Genomic DNA, 22,248 nt, shown 5'->3' with positions numbered 1-22,248 from the left:
GTCATTCGGCGATCCCCCAAAACAAATCTGTCCACTTTCTCGATCGTGTCGTCAGACCGGCTTGTGCGAGCCCAAGGTTGTTTCGGTTTGTTGTCACACAATGTTCTGCCTTCATTAAACTGTCGCACCCACGAACGCACTTTCGACACATCCATAACTCCATCACCACATGTCTCCTTCAACTGTCGATGAATTTCAATTGGTTTCACACCAGGCAAATTCAGAAAACGAATGATTGCACACTGTTCAAGTAAGGAAAACGTCGCCATTTTAAGTATTTAAAACAGTTCTCATTTTCGCCGCTGGCGGTAAAATTCCATCTGCCGTACAGTGCTGCCATCTCTTGGACGTATTGACAATGAACGCGGCCTCATTTTAAAACAATGCGCATGTTTCTATCTCTTTCCAGTGCGGAGAAAAAAAATCGGAGGCCTTAGAACTTGAATGCACCTCGTATTCCACGATGTTTGATAGCAAATTTCGCATTTCTTCAACCGAAACTGTCCGAGAAAGAAATGTTTTACGTTGCTTATTGAACGCCCCTCGTATATTGTTTCAAGCAAATGTTTTGCTTTTTTCCAAATGATACGTAATCTGTGACTTGTAAATCAGCTAGTTGCAGTTGTTACACGGTGTGCTTTCTTCAACAATGTGTTCTTTTCTAGCCTTTAGGGTGATCTGCAGAGTCTTGTTTCCTTCTAAAGAAAATTTCTCGATAGTCAGGGCGAATTACATTATCCTGGATGGAGAGACATCCAAAACACTGAAATAATGTCTGGTGTGCCCTAAGGGAACGTAATAGGGACATTGCTAATTCATGTCATACATTATTCACTTAGCGTATTTTATTAGTCCCAATCTGAGGATTTCCGCAGATAATTCTGTTGTATATGAGGGATCTGGTATAGTCAGATACCGACCATCAGACTGGTGCAAAGACTGGCACTTGCTCTTAATGTAAGGAAGGGCGAAGCTGAGGTCATTGCGGCGGCGCGGTTCTTTCCGTCCCTTTACGACGAACATCCCTTTACCTGTGAACATTGTCTCAGTTGATGATCAGTAGGAAAGCCGAGAGAAACCTACTGTACTTCGACGTGAACCAGGCTGCAATTAAAGTCACTATCTACGTTTCGGGACAAAGTTTTCACAGGAAATGAAAGATTGGAAATTTTGTCCTTAATTAATATATTCTGAAACTTAGGCGAACAAGTATCACGGCCAAGCCCGTGCTAGTCTTAAGACAGTCACTCACAATCCCTTTCACTCACGTTAGCAAGTTTATGGTGTTGCATTTCCCGAAAACGTAATAGCTACAGAAATACTGATTGTTTTTGATTGAGAATGCTCGCCAAATATTAAGTCTGTCGGTACCAAATGCAGTCACAGTTTTTAGCCACCGACCTGCTCAATACGCCACGCGGAATATATGTCTTTTCTCGTCACAAAATTCACTTAAAATTTCCGAAATCTCTACACACACATCGGAATAATTATGCAGTCACTTTCCAACACTTTTGATGTATGAAACACTGCTAGATCCGGCAACTTATCATTTCCATCGGAACTACTACTACACACGTCCGAACTGTTTCATGGCTAGGCTTCGACTCTTCTCTAGAATACTCTAAGTCTTCTCAACCAGGAGAGAAAGGCGCGCGAAGAATATTGCTTTACCATTGGTCAGTTTACTCAACAGCCAATAGCAAAACAACCTTCTCCCGCGTCAATCCGCGCTTTTCATCAATAACCAATCGCAAAATAGTAAATCTAACGACTGCACTTTTTACCGACGTAATATTGAAGTTTTGCTTATGCATAAAGTTATTTACTATTGTTATTTATACCTGAATTAACTTTCCCTTTACTATAAACTTACTTTACAAATCTATTCTACAAAAATCCCCTTTGTCCATATCCATAGTTCTTCGGAATGTTCCCACACTAAATCCTACTACATAATTCGTTAAACAATTATCTTCATATTAACCTTAAACCACACTCACGCATCATTCATACTGCTAAAACACATTTATAACATTTTACATACACAAGAAGACATAATAATACTTTATGAAAATACTAGAACAGTTTATGAAAAACATTCTATTTAGTGCACTCTAGTGGGCACAATCGAAACTAAAATCACAGACCCCTATCCAATACTGTCCTCTATCTGCTGATTCATAAACTACGTGCGCGTCCAGTCTCGCGTCACCATCTGTCACTATTCAGCTCTGAGACAGCTCCCATTTAAACCGCCTCCAAGGCTGGATCGGTATACGGCGCTACGCATCAGTCGTCACGAAACTTTTCCGCCTTATCTTTTGACTACTGGAATGATGAGGCACAACAGGAGTCAGACATGTCAAAGAATTACTGTATTTGTGAGTAACGATATGTAGATGTATGGAGTGGGGCAACGATACACGCTCAAGTGTAGCTGAAATAAATGACAGTCCTTCGTTCATTGGTAGAATGCTGGGAAATTATAGTATATCTACAAAAGATGTTGCATACAAACGTGAGCGGTACACACTTGAATTATGATGAAGTATATGGCTACCGTATCATACCAGACTAACAGAGGGCATCGAAAGTGTACGTAGAAAGCAGTTGTGAATAGTCACAACTTGTTTGACTGGTGAGACAGTGTAACACAAATGTTGAAAAATGTTAAGTGTCAGACAGTATATCCCGTGTGAACCTACTTAGAAAACTTCATGGACCAACCCTCAGCATCGAACTATGATTATTTATAGCCGTCAGTTCCCCTCCTAGCTCTGTACAGTGCAGTGCGTTTACAGTCTCGGAAATTTCTTCCGCGCGGGGTAGCCAGGCGGTCTGGGGCGCCTTGTCACGGTCCATGGGGCTGCCCCCGTCGGAGGTTCGAGTCCTCCCTCGGGCATGGGTGTGTGTGTTGTCCATAGAGTAAGTTTACATAAATTAGAGTAAGTATTGTATAGGATTAGGGACCGATGACCTCAGCAGTTTGGTCCCATAAGACCATCCCACAAATATCCGATTTCCAAACTTCTTCCTCGATACCATCTTAACATTAGTCACCAGTAGAGCTTTTTCATTGTTGGAAATGTTTTCCTCGCTTCTGTCATCTGGAGTACTCTCACTTCTCAGATACCAGAAGTATTTGATTTCTTCTACTGTGACTTCTCAAATTATGAAGTTTACCAATTCCCCTTCTCCTTTCTCCTTCTCTTCGTCATTCTTGCCTTTGTTTTGTTTTTCGTTAACTCACATCTTGTCCTGACTGCGGTGTCAACCTTATGGCTGTTGTGAGTTTAATTAATGAAAGCTGAAAACGGGATGGTAAGAAGAAGAAAGGGTTTGTGAACAATGGCTCAGTGGATCAGCCATCACGAAGCAGCAGTAGCTGTCCTCTCTTGTAGTTCTTTTATTTATTTAATTTTTTTATCCGCACAGTACATCAAAGAAACCTGTATTTTCAGCGAGGTAGCGCATCAGCACATCGATCCTAATTGTGTCAGAAAGCCCTGAGAACCTTTCGTGCCCATGAGAGAGCTTATGAGCCAGGCAGATCAACTGACCTCAGTTCTGGTACACCACTGTCCACAACGTGCGCCCCTTAGACTCACCTATGACTAACATCAGTAATTTGTGGGAATGGATCAGTGGTCGTGGATGAGGAGGCTACCTCAACTCTTTTGATGCCTCGTAGAGTCCATGCTAACTGCACTTCTCCACAGGATCTCTTCTTCTCTGGAATTTTGCTGAATGCTCAGCTCTACGGGCTGTTGCCTTAGAGGTTTGATGTTCATTTCAGTTCTTCTTTCCTCTTCGACGGACCTTTTTGGGGTCGATTTGAAACACGAGAAACAATTCTACGTTCATATTTTGCAAGGATGTATATTCCGTTAATAAGTGTGGCCACCTGGTGGCGTTATGGCGCTGCACCCACTTGCCCTCGCTGGGGGTGTGCCGGTTCTGTGACGTCCTATATTTCTCGGAGTAGTCACCGGGCGATCACTTAAACGTCTTCTAGAGGTAAGGTATTCCGACTAACTGAGGGAATTCCTCCATCGGAGAATGCCGAGGTAGGTGCAAGATGAGCGTGATAGCTCCATTTTGTGCCTTCTGTTGTTGTTGTTGTGGTCTTCAGTCCAGAGTCTGCAGCTCTCCGTGCTACTCTATCCTGTGCAAGCTTCTTCATCTCCCAGTATCTACTGCAACCTACATCCTTCTGAATCTGTTCAGTGTATTCATCTCTTGGTCTCACTCTACGATTTTTACCCTCCACGCTGCCATCCAGTACTAAATTGGTGATCGCTTGATGCCTCAGAATATGTCCTACTGTAACCTCCCCCTCACTTATCGACCTTAATGACAGTGAAAAATTAAACCGCGTGTACCTAGTGGAAATTTGGGAAAAGCAATCGTCACCGAAGTTAATCTGTCGGTAAAGAGGGAGGAAAGGGTTACATCTAAATGAAAGGAAAAATGCAAATGAAACTGGTGGAAATTAATTTTGAAAAGGGGTAAAGTTAATACAGAAAGTAAATGTGCGGCCGTTACGTCAACAATTAACTAGCGGTAATTAGATATTTGAGATTTGGGGGAAATTACGGTCGCCAGTCCTAAGGACAATTACTATAGTAACTGAAAAAGAATGGTTATTACACATATAATTAGCACTAGAAGCGTGGCAACTGAAGGTTGACACGTGTAGTGTGAAAACTGAAAGTTTGTCAGAAGTAATAAATTTCGCTACACTCTGACTTAATTTAGCAAAAGAATGAATAAAACCGGAAAATTGAAAGTTAATTTAGTGACTGAGATTAATAGTGAACTTTGTTTCTGAAGCATATCGAAATTCAGTAAAATACAGTTAGTCTTGGGCTACCTCAACAATCATTTCAAAAGCTACTTGAATCTACTCAATTTAGAAGTAAGAGATTTAACTTCGAACTTGAATTAAATGATTCTGAACAATTAACAATAGTAAAATTTAGTACGTACCAAGCTGAGCTGCAGTCACAGGTAAGCTAAAATATGCTAACAAAACTCGCACTCTTAATTTGTGCTCGTGTAATCTAAATGTTGTAGCTAGCTACGAATACTTTAACTGAACTTTGAAATTAAAGCAGTGAAATCTAATTATATTATTTTAATGCTGGCGTTTGAATTTCAACGACACTCGGGTTCATTTCGGAAAAGGAAGGGACCCTGCTTGGCAATGCAATTGGGACAATGAGCAACAAAGGTTCATGCTAAGTTGCTGTAATTTTGTGATGCAACAATTTTAAAAGCTGAGGTCTGCCATGCAGTTCTGAAACTTTACGTGCTTTTAGTCTTCCTTGTTGGTTGATTGAAGGTCTGAAGTCGTCGATCGAGGAGGTGGCGACAGTCATTTATTGTCGGCCGTCGCTGTTGCAGAAGCTGGATGTTGGCGCGCCTTCTTCTCGACACGGTCACCAGGCGAAACGGGCTCTTGATGTGCGCCAGCTAATGCTTCCCGTCCGTGACACCGTGTCAGAAACTAACATAGCAAGTCGAGCGCAATTACAAGCTGCCAAACCCCGCATCTCGTGGACGTGCGGTAGCGTTCTCGCTTCCCACGCCCGGGTTCCCGGGTTCGATTCCCGGCGGGGTCAGGGATTTTCTCTGCCTCGTGATGGCTGGGTGTTGTGTGCTGTCCTTAGGTTAGTTAGGTTTAAGTAGTTCTAAGTTCTAGGGGACTGATGACCATAGATGTTAAGTCCCATAGTGCTCAGAGCCATTTGAACCATTTTGAAACCCCGAACGCGCGGCAACTCGCGGGAGCGTCACACAACACACCTGCTCCACTCACTACTCCAGCCAGACTCTTTATGCTCAGCCCGCGCTCCACGCGGCAGAGTTAACACTACCAAAGATCCTAAACACTTTCGTTCTCCACACGACCTATCGATGTATTCGTTCGATAGTATAGTTTTCCCTAGGCCAGACCCAGCGCATAAATACAAATAATATTTTCAAAACAAACCAATCATACATCGACATAAATGCATATATATACAAATAGTAAAACAATTACAATATACAAAGACACAGAAATGTTATATCTTCAGGTAACAAAATAAGGAAAAAAATTTGCAGTGCAATAGATTGAAATAGGAGGATATGCATTTCCGGCGTTACACTACCAAGCGATCCCTTCTTCTAGTCAAGGTGTGCCACAAATTTCTCTTTTCCCCAATTCTATTCAATACCTCCTCATTAATTATCTGATCTACTCATCTAATCTTCAGCATTCTTCTGTAACACCACGTTTCGAAAGCTTCTATTTTCTTCTTGTCTAAACTATTTATCGTCCACGTTTCACTTCCATACACAGCTACACTCCATACAAATACTTTCAGAAACGACCCCTGACACTTCAATTTATACTCGATGTTAACAAATTTCTCTTCTTCAGAAACGCTTCCCTTGCCATTGCCAGTCTACATTTTATATCCTCCCTACTTCGACCATCATCAGTTATTTTGCTACCCAAATAGCAAAACTCATTTACTACTTTAAGCGTCTCATTTCCTAATCTAATTCCCTCAGCATCACCCGATTTAATTCGACTACATTCCATTATCCTCGTTTTGCTTTTGTTGATGTTCATCTTATATCCTGCGTTCAGCTGTTCTTCCAGGTCCTTTGCTGTCTCTGACAGAATTACAGTGTCATCGGCGAACCTCAAAGTTTTTATTTGTTCTCCATGGATTTTAATATCTACTCCGAATTTTTATTTTGTTTCCTTTACTGCTTGCTCAATATACAGATTGAATAACATCGGGGATAGGCTACAACCCTGTCTCACTCCCTTCCCAACCACTGCTTCCCATTCATGCCCCTCGACTCTTATAACTGCCTTCTGGTTTCTGTACAAATTGTAAATAGCCTTTCGCTCCTTGTATTTTACCCTGCCACCTCCAGAATCTGAAAGAGAGTATTCCAGTCAACATTGTCAAAAGCTTTCTCTGAGTCTACAAATGCTAGAAACGTAGGTTTGCCTTTCCTTAATCTATTTTCTAAGATATGTCATAGGGTCAGTATTGCCTCACGTGTTCCAACATTTCGACAGAACCCAAACTGATCTTCCCCGAGGTCGGAGCCTACCAGTTTTTCCATTCGTCTGTAAAGAATTCGTGCTAGTATTTTGCAGCCGTGGCTTATTAAACTGACAGTTCGGTAATTTTCACATCTGTCAACACCTGCTTTCTTTGGGATTGGAATTATATTCTTCTTGAAGTCGGAGGGTATTTCGCCTGTTTCATACATCGTGCTCACCAGATGCTAGAGTTTTGTCAGGACTGGCTCTCCCAAGGCTGTCAGTAGTTCTAATGGAATGTTGTCTACTCCTGGGGCCTTGTTTCGACTCAGGTCTTTCAGTGCTCTGTCAAACTCTTCACGCAGTATCATACCTCCCATTTCATGTTCATCTACATCATCTTCCATTTCCATAATATTGTCCTCAAGAACAATGCCATTGTATAGACCGTCTGTCTATATACTCCTTCCACCTTTCTGCTTTCCCTTCTTTGCTTAGAACTGGGTTTCCATTTGAGCTCTTGATATTCATGCAAGTGGTTCTTTTGTCTCCAAAGGTCTCTTTAATTTTCATGTAGGCAGTATCTATCTTACCCCTAGTGATTTACGCCTCTACATCCTTACATTTGTCCTCTAGTCATCTCTGCTTAGCCATTTTGCACTTCCTGTCGATCTCATTTTTGAGATGTTGTATTCCTTTTTGCCTGCTTCATTTACTGCATTTTTATATTTTCTCCTTTAATCAATTAAATTCAATATATCTTCTGTTACCCAAGGATTTCTACTAGTCCTCGTCTTTTTACCTACTTGATCCTCTGCTGCCTTCACTATTTCATCCCTCAAAGCTACCCATTCCTCTTCTAATGTGTTTCGTTCCCCCATTCCTGTCAATTCCCTTACGCTCTCCCTGAAACTCTGTACAACCACTGGTTCTTTCAGTTTATCCAGGTCCCATATCCTTAAATTCCCACCTTTTTGCAGTTTCTTCAGTTTTAATCTACAGTTCATAACCAATAGGTTGTGGTCAGAGTCCACATCTGCCCCTGGAAATGTCTTACAATTTAAAATCTGGTTCCTAAATCTCTGTCTTACCATCATATAATCTATCTGAAACCTTCCAATATCTCCAGGCTTCTTCCATGTATACAACTTTCTTTCATGATTCTTGAAACAAGTGTTAGCTATGATTAAGTTATGCTCTGTGCAAAATTCTACCAGATGGCTTCCTCTTTGATCCCTTACACCCACTCCATATTCACCTACTACGTTTCCTTCTCTTCCTTTTCCTACTATCGAATTCCGGTCACCCACGACTATTAAATTTTCGTCTCCCTTCACTATCTGAATAATTTCTTTTATCTCATCATATATTTCATCAATCTCTTCGTCATCTGCGGAGCTATTTGGCATATAAACTTGTACTACTGTGGTAGGCGTGGGCTTCGTATCTATTTTGGCCACAATAATGCGTTCACTATGCTGTTTGTAGTAGCTTACCCGGATTCCTATTTTTTTTATTCATTATTAAACCTACTCCTGCATTACCCCTATTTGATTTTGTATTTATAGCCCTGTATTCACCTGACCAGAAGTCTTGTTCCTCCTGCCACCAAACTTCACTAATTCCCACTATATCTAACTTTAACCTATCCATTTCTATTTTTATATTTTCTATTCTACCAGCCCGATTAAGGGATCTGACATTCCACTCTCCGATCCGTAGAACGCCAGTTTTCTTTCTCCTGATAACAACGTCCTCCTGAGTAGTCCCCTCCCGGAGATCCGAATGGGGGACTGGTTTACCTCCTTCTGTAAATGATAGATATGAGCATAGGCCACATGCTCCCAGACAACAGCTGCGTACTCTAGAACTGGATGCAGTAGCGTTTAGTACAGAACAACCCCAAGGTCCTGTAGGAGTGTGGACGTCGAGTTTAATGAGGGGTATAGATTGTGCAGTCGGTAGTCTGATGACAAAAAATTTGTAACCGTAGACGTGAAGCAAAGGAAATTTATTCTGTATCCGGGTCACTGTGCAATACGAGACCACGTCGCAGCTCGTAAAAGTACGTAATTTTTGTCGTACGGATTTAGCCTTTAAGATGGCAAGGAAACTCTGAGACGCATAGTTCTGTCTGTAGGAATCGGTTTTAAAAATGTGCTTAGATTTTACGAAAAATGTGCTTAGATTTTATGAAAAATGAAGCGTCAGAGTTAAAGTGAGCAGTGGTTTATTCACAGGAAGCGTGTATTATTTCGTATTACATTATGTACAGATATTGTTCACAGTCATAGTATATGAGGTGTATTGCCAATCGCAGGAACCAGTCAGTGTTTAATTATACTATGTAGGGCAATGGCGTGGACACACTCCACTTGTGAGAACACGGGTTGCGTCCGCTATTACTGGCTTTCCTCCCTATTTATTTCGTGTCTACACAACAGTGTTGGCCAGATCTACAATCTTCTTTGCTCAGTAATACTTGGACGGTCGTGATAGATGCGCTAAGCAGCTGTGAAGGGCAACACTATCTCTATGTGGCTTTCGTAAAGCCCACTAGGAGCAGCATACCGCATATCATAAGACAGAGAAAACAACCGTTAAAGACATCACCACCTCCTGATGGCTTTGGCAAAGTCCACTAGGGGCAGCCTACAGTAGATCAAAAGACGCAGGAAGCACCCGCAAAAGACATCACCTTTAGATGGAGGAATACACTGCCGTTTGACTACATTTCTGTATATTTCCTGGGTACATTCTAGATTCCGGCTTCCAAGCCATTATCGAGTATGATGATTTTAGACTATTGATGTATTTTGCTGTGTACTGTACACTACGACGTATTATTTCAGACCATTATCGAGTACAGTGTTCTTAGACCATTTACATGATTTTGCTGTGTACTGTGCCGTATGACACGCACATAATGCAATACATTTGCATAACGTGATATGAATGGTAGAAAATAAACATCTTGTAGGAATGCAGCACATTATTATACAAGCACATCATACCTGGGAAAATAAGTCCAAATCAGGCAAACACAAGAATAGCACATGCCTTTAAGACATAACTACGAAAGTGATGTCAAAGAATGAAATATTCCGAGGTAAGAAAGACTTTTATAGTACAGTGGTGAATATATTGAACATAATTTAAGCAATGAAGTATTTCGTCTACTGTATTCAAAGTTTACTAAGACGATATGAAAGTGTGTATCATCCTATCTTGCAGGGAGCATGTGTGCAACGGAGACACAGACTCCACATTGTATAAAGTGTCACCTTCACAAAATGCGTTAATCACATTAGTAATTCTCAAGATATTCGGAATCAGCATTAGTCTCAAAGCTCTCTGCAGCTTAGACCTACCTTATTCTTGCTGTAATATCCGTGCTAAGAAATAACTGTATAATATGCTGATGGGAGCTTATACACAATTCCACTGACGGCAGTATGGATTCAATTAAATGTGCTCACATCGGTTATCACTCTAGACAAAGAGTAAATGAACAAATGGGGCTGACTAACAAAGCAGAATGAATTATGTTTTTGGAATGAGAAGTAATTAAAGAGAAACAAGTATAATTCTTATAATAATGGATCACATATTGTCATGAGAGATCCAGCAACTGTTCAGATTTTTTATAATGATTATTACTAGCCTCCTCCCCATGACTTCACTCGCACGTTGGTTCGGTGCATATATTGGACACATATCCTCTTTCCCCTCACTGTCCATCTCATCCTTCTCACTCTCTCTGCCCATCTCATCTTCTCCCTTGCTCTCTGTCCATTCCCTACTTCTCCATCCTTGCTCATCGCCTTGTCCCACCTCCCTGTTCATGTCTGCTCACCTGCTCTTGCCCACCTCCTCTTCTCCCTCTTTCTGTCCGTATCCTCTTCCTTCCCCTTGTCTCTTTGGCCATCTCCTTCTTCCTCCATTCTCTGTCCATCTCCTCTTATCCCCCCACTCTATTCATGTTCTCCTGCCTCCCTCCCTCTGTCCATTTCCTCCTTCCGATCTGTCACTATTCATCTAGTCCTGCCTCCTCTCTCTGACTGCCTCCTTCTCCCCCCATATCCCTATTCATCTCCTCTGACCCCCCCTCTCTCCACCCACCTCTTCCTGCACTCACTACCTATCCATGCCATCAAGCCCCTCTCTGCGTCCCTCCCCTCCTTCCCCCTCTCTCTCTATCCATCCCCTTCTGCCACAACTCTCTCCATCAACTCCTCTATATATCTCAAAGTTCCCCCACTTGTGCCCATCCACAGGTGTAGGATGTCCTGCAGAGCAGGTCAATAAGCCGAGCTGATTCTACTTCCACACAACATGCCTGTTGTGCAGAGCAGTCTACATATCAGGAGATGAAAAAACCATTATTTGCCTATATCTCTGCTCCTATGAGAGCTAGGAGGCTCTTACCCCATAGTGCTGACTCTCGTGTGACAAGCACTATGTTTGCCAAATTTGGTCGAAAATGATGCAATAGTTTGGGAGGAGATGCTGCACCCACTTATATGTTTGACATGTTGCACACATCTCTTTCTCCCCACTCTCTTGACCCATCTCCTTATCTACCTTCTGTCCATCTCCTCCTCTTTCCATCTCTCAGTCCATCTCCTCTTCTTACCTCTCCCTGTCCATATCCTCATGTTCCTCTCTTCATTCATTTCCTCCTGCCCCGAGCTCTCTGTCCATCTGCTCCTGTCCTCTCTCCCTGTCCATCTCCTTCTATCGGCCGGACTGGCCGAGCAGTTCTAGATGCTTCAGTCTGGAACCGCGCGACCGCTACGGTCGCAGGTTCGAATCCTGCCTCGGGCATGGATGTGTGTGATGTCATTAGGTTAGTTAGGTTTAAATATTTCTAAGTTCTAGGCGACTGATGACCTCAGATGTTAAGTCCCATAGTGCTTAGAGCCATTTGAGCCATCTCCTTCTGCCCCCCCTCTGCCTATCGACCTTCATCCCCTCCTCTCCTCCACCTGCCCCCTTCCCCTTTTAAAGAATTTTCACTTCTCACAAGCGGTGATTAATCATACCTGAAGATAATCATTAAATGTTATTGAAACTAGTCACCAAGTATAATATTTGCTACTGATACTGTTACAATAAATATTTTAAAAAGGGAGTAATGTTTTTTTTTATCATTCAAGAAAAGCAACACGATAACTCCGCAACAAAATTACAGAAGTTCTACATGGGACCACGTGGAATACAGTGACCATAAATCATCAAAATCACAGCAAAAGAACCACCTCCCCCCCCCCCATAGCTTTTAATCTCCGTAGTAATATTAAATGAGGAGGGTTCTTACGTGAGCCTTTATTACATTCAGGGATTAGTTAATGAAAGACCAATATGTATCCTTGAACATGGAACAAAGTGTTTTACCCTGAATAACGGATTTAGCCTTAGTCACGAAGAAAGCACACCTATAAATCCCAAACATAAGTAGGTCATTACGCAAAGTGTACGAGCAGGGAAGGTTATAAACACAGATTCTTGTAATTTACAGCGTAGAAATGGTCATCAATGTGAAAAATTAGCCAAAGTCATCGGATCTGAACCAGTAGAACCATGAAATACTTTTCAGCACGATCTCGCTTATGGAAGAGTCATTAATAATTAGAATAAATCATTGCTTCAGTCACTTAAATATAATTTTCACGTCCAGTTTCTGCCAAGTGTTCAGAAAGCATTTAAAGCAACAGGCGTTCTGAGTTCATCAGTATTCGGGACACACTTGTGTTCACAACAAAACTGCACCTGTGTTAGAGGGTTCCTGAATGCTTGAGAAAATGGTTGTGGCGAAAAGTATACACTGCTGGCCATTGTAAGTGAAATGTCAAAACGATGATTAAATTTGTGGGTTCTTTTGGCCGTATAGAGGGTGTGTATACGAGCTGGCCCCTCTGAGTGCAAGAGTGGTTCTAATCTCGCTGGGCACCGAGTCAAACTGAGACTGGATGTCAGGTAAGAGTATTTTATCTCATGCTGTTACAACTCAATGCCAGAGCTCATCAGTAATAATGACTGGTTAGTGGTGGCATGTCAGTCTCTCGGCAACCCATGATCGGACGTTTTTAGTCGGTGAGAGGTATGGAGAACGTGCTGGGCAAGGAAACAGTCGAACACCATCTGTATCGAGGTAGGTCAGGGCAGTTCAAGCAACACGAGGTTTAGCTTTGTCTTCTAGGAAGATGACGTAACTGAGGAGTCGAAGATAGATCTCGGCCTTAACACGTGAAAAATATAATGCAAACAAAATCATGCTCCGTGTCCTGGCCCAGTTGGGCAAATCTGGACCGACCGATCGCCGTGTCATCCTCCGCCAACGGTGTCATTGGATGCGGCATGGTGAGGTGTAGGGGGGCACACGGCTCCTCCGGCCGTTCTCGGCTTTTTGGACCAAGGAACCCCTACATCCCACTCAATTAGTTCCTCTGTTGGCATAACTAGCGTAAGTGCACGCCTTACAGTCTTACTACCAAGGAAAAAACCCTGACGTTACCACGAATCAAACCCCGATCCTCCTCACAGCAAGCAGACACGCTCACCATTGAGCTACAGCGGTGGGCAGGATTGTAACAGCTGTTGTCGAAAATACCGGCTCTGCTTACCAGAGGTGATCATGTTGTGTACCCAAAGACGCTCCATACCATTGTGCAAGGTCTGGTGCTGTATGATGAAGGCAGTCTGGCAACCCTCGTTCTCCTTGGTCCCTCCACTCTTGGGTAAGCCCACTGTGATGGTGTACGTATAAGAGGCGTTCAAAAAATTTCCGTTCGAGGACGTTGCTGCGGCTGATGTACAACGTAGAGCAACTCCGAAGCGTGCACATAAGTACCAATATGTGCGCAAGGAGCTAGTGTGGCATTCGTGTCTTTTGACGTGCGAGCGGTAAATGCAGAAATGTGAGCAATGGTGACGTTATCACCAAATGCACCCAAACAGGACCAACGTGCTGTTATTACTCTTTTGACGTAGACATCCATCGGGGAATGAAGAATGTGTAAGGAGCAGCGTATCTATTGAAAACCATCGTTGTGGAATGGTACGTCAAATTTCGTGTTGGTTGCGATTCTACACAAGACGCCGGTCGATCTTGGAAGCCAGACTCGTCCATTGTTATAGATTTCAAGGAATCTGGTGTATCCATCACTGGAGTACGAAAGTGCGCAACGCAGGAGAAATTACGGCGCGCAGTCAAGGAGAAGCGTCCAGAAAAACTGCGAGAGGGAGTGCTGCTGCTTCGTGATAACGCACGTCCCAATAGAAGTAGATATTCTCAGAGTAGTGATGCAACTTAAATCACTTGATAAAAGCAAGCCTTCCGGTCCAGACTGTATGAGTATGCTGATGCAACAGCTCCATACTTAAAAATCATATACAACCTCTCTCTCGAAGAAAGATCCGTACCCAAAGGCTGGAAAGTTGCACAGGCCATACCAATATTCAAGAAAGGTAGTAGGAGTAATCCACTAAATTACATGCCCATGTCATTAACGTCGATATGCAGCAGGATTTTGGAACGTATATTGTGTTCGAACGTTATGAATTACCTCGAAGAGAACGGTCTATTGACACACAGTCAACACGGATTTAGAAAACATCGTTCTTGTGAAACACAACTAGCTCTTTACTCACACGAAGTGTTGAGTGCTATTGATAAGTGACTTCAAATTTATTCTGTATTTCTGGATTTCAGGATGATTTTTGACACTGTGCCACACAAGCGGCTTGTAATCAAATTCCGCGCTTATGGAATATCGTTTCAGTTATGCAACTGGCTTCGTGATTTCTTGTCAACGAGGTCACAGAAATGATTTCTGGCGTTCACCGAGGTAGTGTTATAGGCCCTTTGCTGTTCCTTATCTATATAAACGATTTAGGAGACAATCTGAGCAGCCATCTTAGGTTGTTTGCAGATGAGGCTGTCCTTTATCGTGTAGTAAAGTCATCGGAAGATCGAAACAAATTACAAAACGATTTAGAAAAGATTGAAAAAATGGTAGTTGACCCTAAATAACGAAAAGTGTGAGATCATCCACATGAGTGCGAAAATGAATCCGTTAATCTTTGGTTAGACGATAAATCAGTCAAATCTAAAGGCCGTAAATTCAACGGAATACCTAGGAATACAATTACGAACAACTTAAATGAGAAGGAACACATAGAAAGTGTTGTGGGGAAGACGAACAAAGACTGCGTTTTATTGGCAGAACACTTACAAAATGTGACAGATCTACTAAACAGACTGCCTACACTACGTTTGTCCGTCCTCTTTTGGAGTACTGCTGCGTGGCGTGGGATCCCTTACCAGATAGGATTAACGGAGTACATCGAGAAAGTTCAAAGAAGGGCAGCACGTTTTGTACTATCGCGAAAGAGGGGAGAGAATGTCACTGACATGATACAGGATTTGCGGTGGACATCATTAAAACAAAGACGGTTTTCGTTGCTGCGGAATCTTCTTACAAAATTTCAATCACCATCTTTCTCCTCCGAATGCGAAAATATTTTTTTGACGCCGACCTAATCAAAGAGGAACGATCGTCATTATAAAATATGGGAAATCAGAGCTCTCACGGGAAGATATAGGTGTTCGTTTTTTCCTCTCGTTGTTCGAGAGTGGGTCGCGCGGGATTAGCCGAGCGGTCATTGCGCTGCAGTCAGGTTCGAGACCTCCCTCGGGCGTGGATGTGTGTGTTTGTCCTTAGGATAATTTAGGTTATGTAGTGTGTAAGCTTAAGGACTGATGACCTTAGCAGTTACGTTCCGTAAGATTTCATACATATTTGAACATTTCTTTTTTTGTTCGAGAATAGAATAATAGGGAATTATTGTAGATGATCCCTCTGCCAGGCACTTAAGTGTGATTTGCAGAGTATTCAAGTAGATGTAGATGTAGGTCGCAAATGTTGTAACGGAGAAGTTACGCCAACTCAAGTGGGAGTGACTCGAGAATCATCCGCCCTATAGCCCTGATCATCTCCCCGTGCAATTATCACTCCTTCGGTACCTTAAAGAAGACCTCGAAGGGCCGACGATTCCTGTCGGACGAGGATGTGCAGCAGGCATTTACGGACTTTTTCCCACATCAGGACACGGGTTTTAACTAAACGGCTCTCTTCAATCCGGTGCGTCAGTGGAATGACTGCCTCAGTGCTCGCGGCAATTTTTCCTGAGTGGCTTACCGATTCTGGAGTGTACGGTCTTCGAACGGAGACTTTTTGATTTCCCATTATATAATTGGTACTCGTGTGAAAAGACTACGTGTTGGCACTCGTGTGCCCGGTGTGGATACGTCATTGTCGAAGCGCCTCTCTCTGCACTGCAAGCTACAAGAGTAGTCGTCATGCTGAGGGTCCGTGGAACTCCAAATGTCGACGCACCGCCCAGGTGGATGCTTGTATTGCGCGAACAGCCATTTTTTCTGGCTCAAGGCAAGTGATGTGGCTGTGCTATCCTGAACGGTCTTTTCTCTCGGGCGCTACCCAGGTTCGCCGTTACCGAGTTGAGTATGGGCCTGCTAAACGCATAGACTGCAAATTCGCGCTAAAATCGTGGAATCCCAGCCAACATGAACAGCGTTGTTACAAAACGATAAACCGCAGTGTTGTTGCGATTAGGAACCGAGCAACTTCATTCTACTCTACTGGCCATTAAAATTGCTACACCACGCAGATGACGTGCTACAGACACGAAATTTAACCGACAGGAAGAAGATGCTGTGATATGCAAATGATTAGCTTTTCAGGGCATTCACACAAGGTTAGCGCCGGTGGCGACACCTACAACGTGCTGACATGAGGAAAGTTTCCAACCGATTTCTCATACACAGACAGCTGTTGACCGGCGTTGCCTGGTGAAACGTTGTTGTGTGCCTCGTGTAATGAGGAGAAGTGCGTACCATAACATCTACATCTACATCCATACTCCGCAAGCCACCTGACGGTGTGTGGCGGAGGGTACCTTGAGTACCTCTATCGGTTCTCCCTTCTATTCCAGTCTCGTATTGTTCGTGGAAAGAAGGATTGTCGGTATGCTTCTGTGTGGGCTCTAATCTCTCTGATTTTATCCTCATGGTCTCTTCGCGAGATATACGTAGGAGGGAGCAATATACTGCTTGACTCTTCGGTGAAGGCATGTTCTCGAAACTTTAACAAAAGCCCGTACCGAGCTACTGAGCGTCTCTCCTGCAGAGTCTTCCACTGGAGTTTATCTATCATCTCCGTAACGCTTTCGCGATTACTAAATGATCCTGTAACGAAGCGCGCTGCTCTCCGTTGGATCTTCTCTATCTCATCTATCAACCCTATCTGGTACGGATCCCACACTGCTGAGCAGTATTCAAGCAGTGGGCGAACAAGCGTACTGTAACCTACTTCCTTTGTTTTCGGATTGCATTTCCTTAGGATTCTTCCAATGAATCTCAGTCTTTGATAAAGGTCGGATTGCAGCCTATCGCGATTGCGGTTTATCGTATCGCGACATTGCTGCTCGCTTTGGTCGAGATCCAATGACTGTTAGCATAATATGGAATCGGTGGGTTCAGGAGGGTAATACGGAACGCCGTGCTGGATCCCAACGGCCTCGTATCACTAGCAATCGAGATGACAGGCATCTTATCCGCATGGCTGTAACGGATCATGCAGCCAACCCTCGATCCCTGAGTCAACAGATGGGGACGTTTGCAAGACAACAACCATCTGCACGAACAGTTCGACGATGTTTGCAGCAGCATGGACTACCAGCTCGGAGACAATGGCTGCGGTTACCCTTGACGTTGCATCACAGACAGGAGCGCCTGCGATGGTGTACTCAACGACGAACCTGGGCGCACGAATGGCAAAACGTCATTTTTTCGGATGAATCCAGGTTCTGTTTGCAGCATCATGTTGGTCGCATCCGTGTTGGCGACATCGCGGTGAACGCACATTGGAAGCGTGTATCCGTCATCGCCATACTGGCGTATCACCAGGCGTGATGGTATGGGGTGCCATTGGTTACACGTCTCGGTCACCTCTTGTTCGCATTGATGGCACTTTGAACAGTGGACGTTACCTTTCAGATGTGTTACGACCCGTGACTCTACTCTTCATTCGATCCCTGCGAAAGCTTACATTTCAGCAAGATAATGCGCGACCGCATGTTGCAGGTCCTGTACGGGCCTTTCCGGATACAGAAAATGTTCGACTGCTGCCCTGGCCACCACATTCTCCAGGTCTCTCACCAATTGAAAACGTCTGGTCAATGGTGGACGAGCAACTGGCTCGTCACAATACGCCAGTCACTACTCGTGATGAACTGTGGTATCGTGTTGAAGCTGCTGGGCAGCTGTACCTGTACACGCCATCCAAGCTCTGTTTGACTCAATGCCCAGGCGTATCAAGGCCGTTATTACGGCCAGAGGTGGTTGTTCTGGGTACTGATTTCTCATGATCTATGCACCCAAATTGCGTGAAAATGTAATCACATGTAATTTCTAGTATAATATATTTGTCCAATGAATACCCGTTTATCACCTGCATTTCTTCTTGGTGTAGCAATTTAAATGGCCAGTACTGTACATTATATTTACGATGTAGAAATATATGCCTTTGTGTTCTGTTGGTTGACGTTGATTTCAGACGTTACTCGAGCTCTACAAATGTGATTCTGCAGTACAAACAATATGGTTAGACACTGAAATTTCAGCTACTAGTATGGTAATGTAGTTTTCTGTTCAATACGGAGCTGGTTGTGGTGAGTCCCCAAACCATCGGAATGCTTGATTTCGGTGGCCAACCTCGAGCCCCACCATTAGGAGATGGATCTATGTGTGTTATCCATCCAACCACCTTAACTCTCGTGCTGGCAGCTACGCTGCTACCGGCGGAATAGAAACCACGGCCACTGTAATAAGGAAAAATGTAAATGAAGTGATTCTGACAGACGCACGTGTCATAGATACTCACAGAAATCAAGCACCCCAATGGTGAACGGCAAGGGGACTCACCGAAATCAAGTAACCCAATGGTGAACAGCAAGGGGACTTGTTGATATCAAGCATCCAGACGGGAACAGAAAACTATTACATCCATGTCGTTGTTCCTGGGACACGCTAAAAGTAGTTTCTAACCAGACTTTGAAACAGCTATACAATCAAATGTGCAACACTACAGTAAATTTCGAACATAAAATCAATCGTTAGAACACAAAGGTTTACATTTACATTGTAAATGAAATGTAGGATAAAATGTGTCGGTTCTTAGTTGCAAAAAATGGGCACATTTTCTATTGGTCAATTACAACTATATATTCCACGAATAGAAAACAATGGCTTGAGTAAACCGTACCTATTTTTTGGCGTAGAGTCCTAATGTGCAAATAATATGGGGGCGGGGTTCCCATTTGAAAATACAAAGTCGACCCTCCCCCACAGGAGGAATGGTAGCACAGAAAGATGTCCCCTTTACTAATATTAACTTTTCACTTAGAACATTTTTTTCGTGCGATGCGTCTTTTTTGAGATATTTCGTTGTCTCAGTTTAAAACAGACACGCTGTATATAGAAAGTAGATGCAGGGAAATTCTAAAACTTTGCAGTTACAGACGTGCAGTACATTTTATTTCAATTTAACGTTGAATGCACACCGATTTCATGGTGTTGCAAATTTAATCGTCAGCAATGTACTTATGCAAATGCTCCTATGATTTGTTCCCATAAAGAGGATTCATCTGAGCTGTGCAGTTATCAGTGCGACCCATAAGAGGCGTGGTCATGATTCTTTGATTACCAGCTCGGAAAAGCAAATTTACATATTTATTTTGTTATTGTTTGTACTTCATTAGCCGTCTGCATTGGCCTGACCCAGCTGCACGATTTCCGCTACTGTCGCAAGCAAATTACCGCACGATATTCCACTCTGTAAACAGGCAGTAACATTTTGTTTCAACCTCACTAGTGGCACGCCACGGTACTGTGGCGCAGGTATTCGAACGTGTACCTCCATACTTTCAAAAATTATTTATGAGGATATAACTGGAACTTCATGAGCATTACTCATTTTCGTCAGTAACTGGGGTCATATTCCTTTTCCGGCTGTATCGATTTTGGTGCTACACAGTTTTCCAATGTCACTTAAGTTCAAATTAACCGCGTGGTTAGTATAAAAAGGCCCTCACCAATTTTGCGCCACATCCTTGTACAACCTGTGTTCGTGTGGTGACAGGGACTGGAATATGTACACCGCTTACAGTTCCTACACCACCTGTTGCTAGCTTCTAAGAAATTCCGCCGATAATCTCAACATAAGAATACATTTCGGCATCAATAAGAGAAGAGTCGCACAAAAATATCGCTTATAAATTGCCACTGGAGGTAATATAATTTACTGGCTTCTAAAAGAATTTAGTATATCTTTCACTAAAACACCTCTGTCCATTTAGGTATTTGCTCCATGATTGGCGATCTGGTACATGGAGTCTGCTGACAGGCACACGCATGCTCACTTCAAGGGCAACATTCGCCTAGGAAATTGGAATGTACCTAAGCAGAATTCGAAATTGTCTCACGGGAACATACTGAAAAAGAAGTTGACCACTCAGGATCACCAACTACTGACTTCGGTTTTGAACACCAGGTCTACTCCAGAGGCCCCACTACACCACAAACACCTGGGAGGGCTGCTAGCCGATCCCCAGATTTGTTGAGCTCCAGTCCGCTCCACGAAGTTGTTTAACATGTAGCCATCCCAACCACTCAGAACCAGGAGCATAATATAAGCGGTTCCTGCTCCCATTTATAATGCTTCTGCAAGGTGGTGCTTCCTGCTAGGACTTCTTGTAAATTTCTCTGCAACCGGTTGAGACCTTGCAATGATCTGCTATTTCACTGGCCAAGTCTTCTTAAGTTTTGCAGTCAAGACAGTCGATTAATATAAGGAAGAAAGGTGGAACATAAACTGTATGTTTGTTTTCCTTTATATAAGATTGATTGCTGCAAACCGCATCGTGATCCGACCTTTGAATAACGAGATATTTAAATTTTAATCAAGCGCTGAAATCAGAATTCTCTGTAGCATGTGATGGCTGAATGCGACCATTATCTTGCGGTGGGCAGCTGTGTACCCAGTGACTTGCAAGTTACCGTGGTGGAAGCTCGTAGTAGGGTGTCGCTAAGTTCGTGGAACATTGGCATAAGAATGTAATAGGAAAGAGGCAAAAGTTAGATGGAGTTTGGAGGGGCGGACCCACTAGCAGGTAGCGGATGTACTCCTCCTAACACCTGAAGCCAGGGAGAGACAAAACAGTCCAGCCAAAATATTCATTTTAAGGCTAAAGCATAATTATTTCAATGAGTGCTCCGAAAGAGTCTCCACTAGAAGAACCAGTTGGTACAAAGTCCCGTTACATTAATGTGATCAGCTTCGAAACGCGTGAATAACCACCTTTTGCAGCACAGATGTGGAAGAAGAGAGTCAGTGATGTTCTGGAAGGTACCGACAGGGATGTGCAGCCGTGTAGACTCCAGTGCCGTGGTGAGCAGCGCTACGTTTCTCGGTTGAGGATCCATGGCACGAACAGCCCAGTTGAGGTGGTCCCACAGATTCTCGGTTGGTTTTAAATCCGGTGAGTCTGGTGGCCAGGGGAGTACAGTAAACTCATCTTGGTGCTCGTTGAACCACGCACGTACACTGTGAACTGTGTGACGTGTGGCATTGACCTGTTGGTAGATGCCATTGTGCCGAGGAAAAACAAACAGCATGTAAGGGTGGACACTGTCCCCAACGATAGATGCTTACTTTTGTTGATCCATTGTGCCTTCCAGAATGACGAGATCACAAACGGAATGCCACGAAAACATTCCACAGACCATAACGCTCCCTGCTCTGGTCTGGATTCTTCCAACGATTGTTGCCAGGCCGGACACGCCAACGGCCACCTGTCCGATGAAGCATAAAACGTGACTCATCTGAAAAGGCCATAGCGATAGTGGCGTACAAATACCACCCTTCGTTGACGATGAACAGCCGTCGGCATGGGAGCATGAACCAGGCCCATACACAGTAACTTTGCTGAACAGCCGTTCAGCAGACTCTGCTGGTTGCCCCTTGGTCCATCTGGGCAGTCAGTTGCTCAACAGCTGAACATCTAGAGACGAGGTACTGGCGGAATTAAAAGCTGCGAGGACGGGGCGTGAG

At 43.5% G+C, this 22,248-nt stretch overlaps 1 protein-coding gene across 1 annotated transcript in view; it reads left to right on the top strand.

Annotated features, from left to right (window-relative positions):
* The window catches only part of LOC126229550 (insulin-like growth factor-binding protein complex acid labile subunit), a 140,383-nt gene that overhangs the window by 10,347 nt on the left and 107,788 nt on the right, over positions 1-22,248 (top strand). The gene's annotated exons all lie outside the window — the stretch shown is intronic.

This window comes from Schistocerca nitens, unplaced genomic scaffold, assembly GCF_023898315.1.
Source record: "Schistocerca nitens isolate TAMUIC-IGC-003100 unplaced genomic scaffold, iqSchNite1.1 HiC_scaffold_375, whole genome shotgun sequence".
NCBI lineage: Eukaryota > Metazoa > Arthropoda > Insecta > Orthoptera > Acrididae > Schistocerca > Schistocerca nitens.
This window is presented reverse-complemented; position numbering and strand designations above follow the sequence as displayed.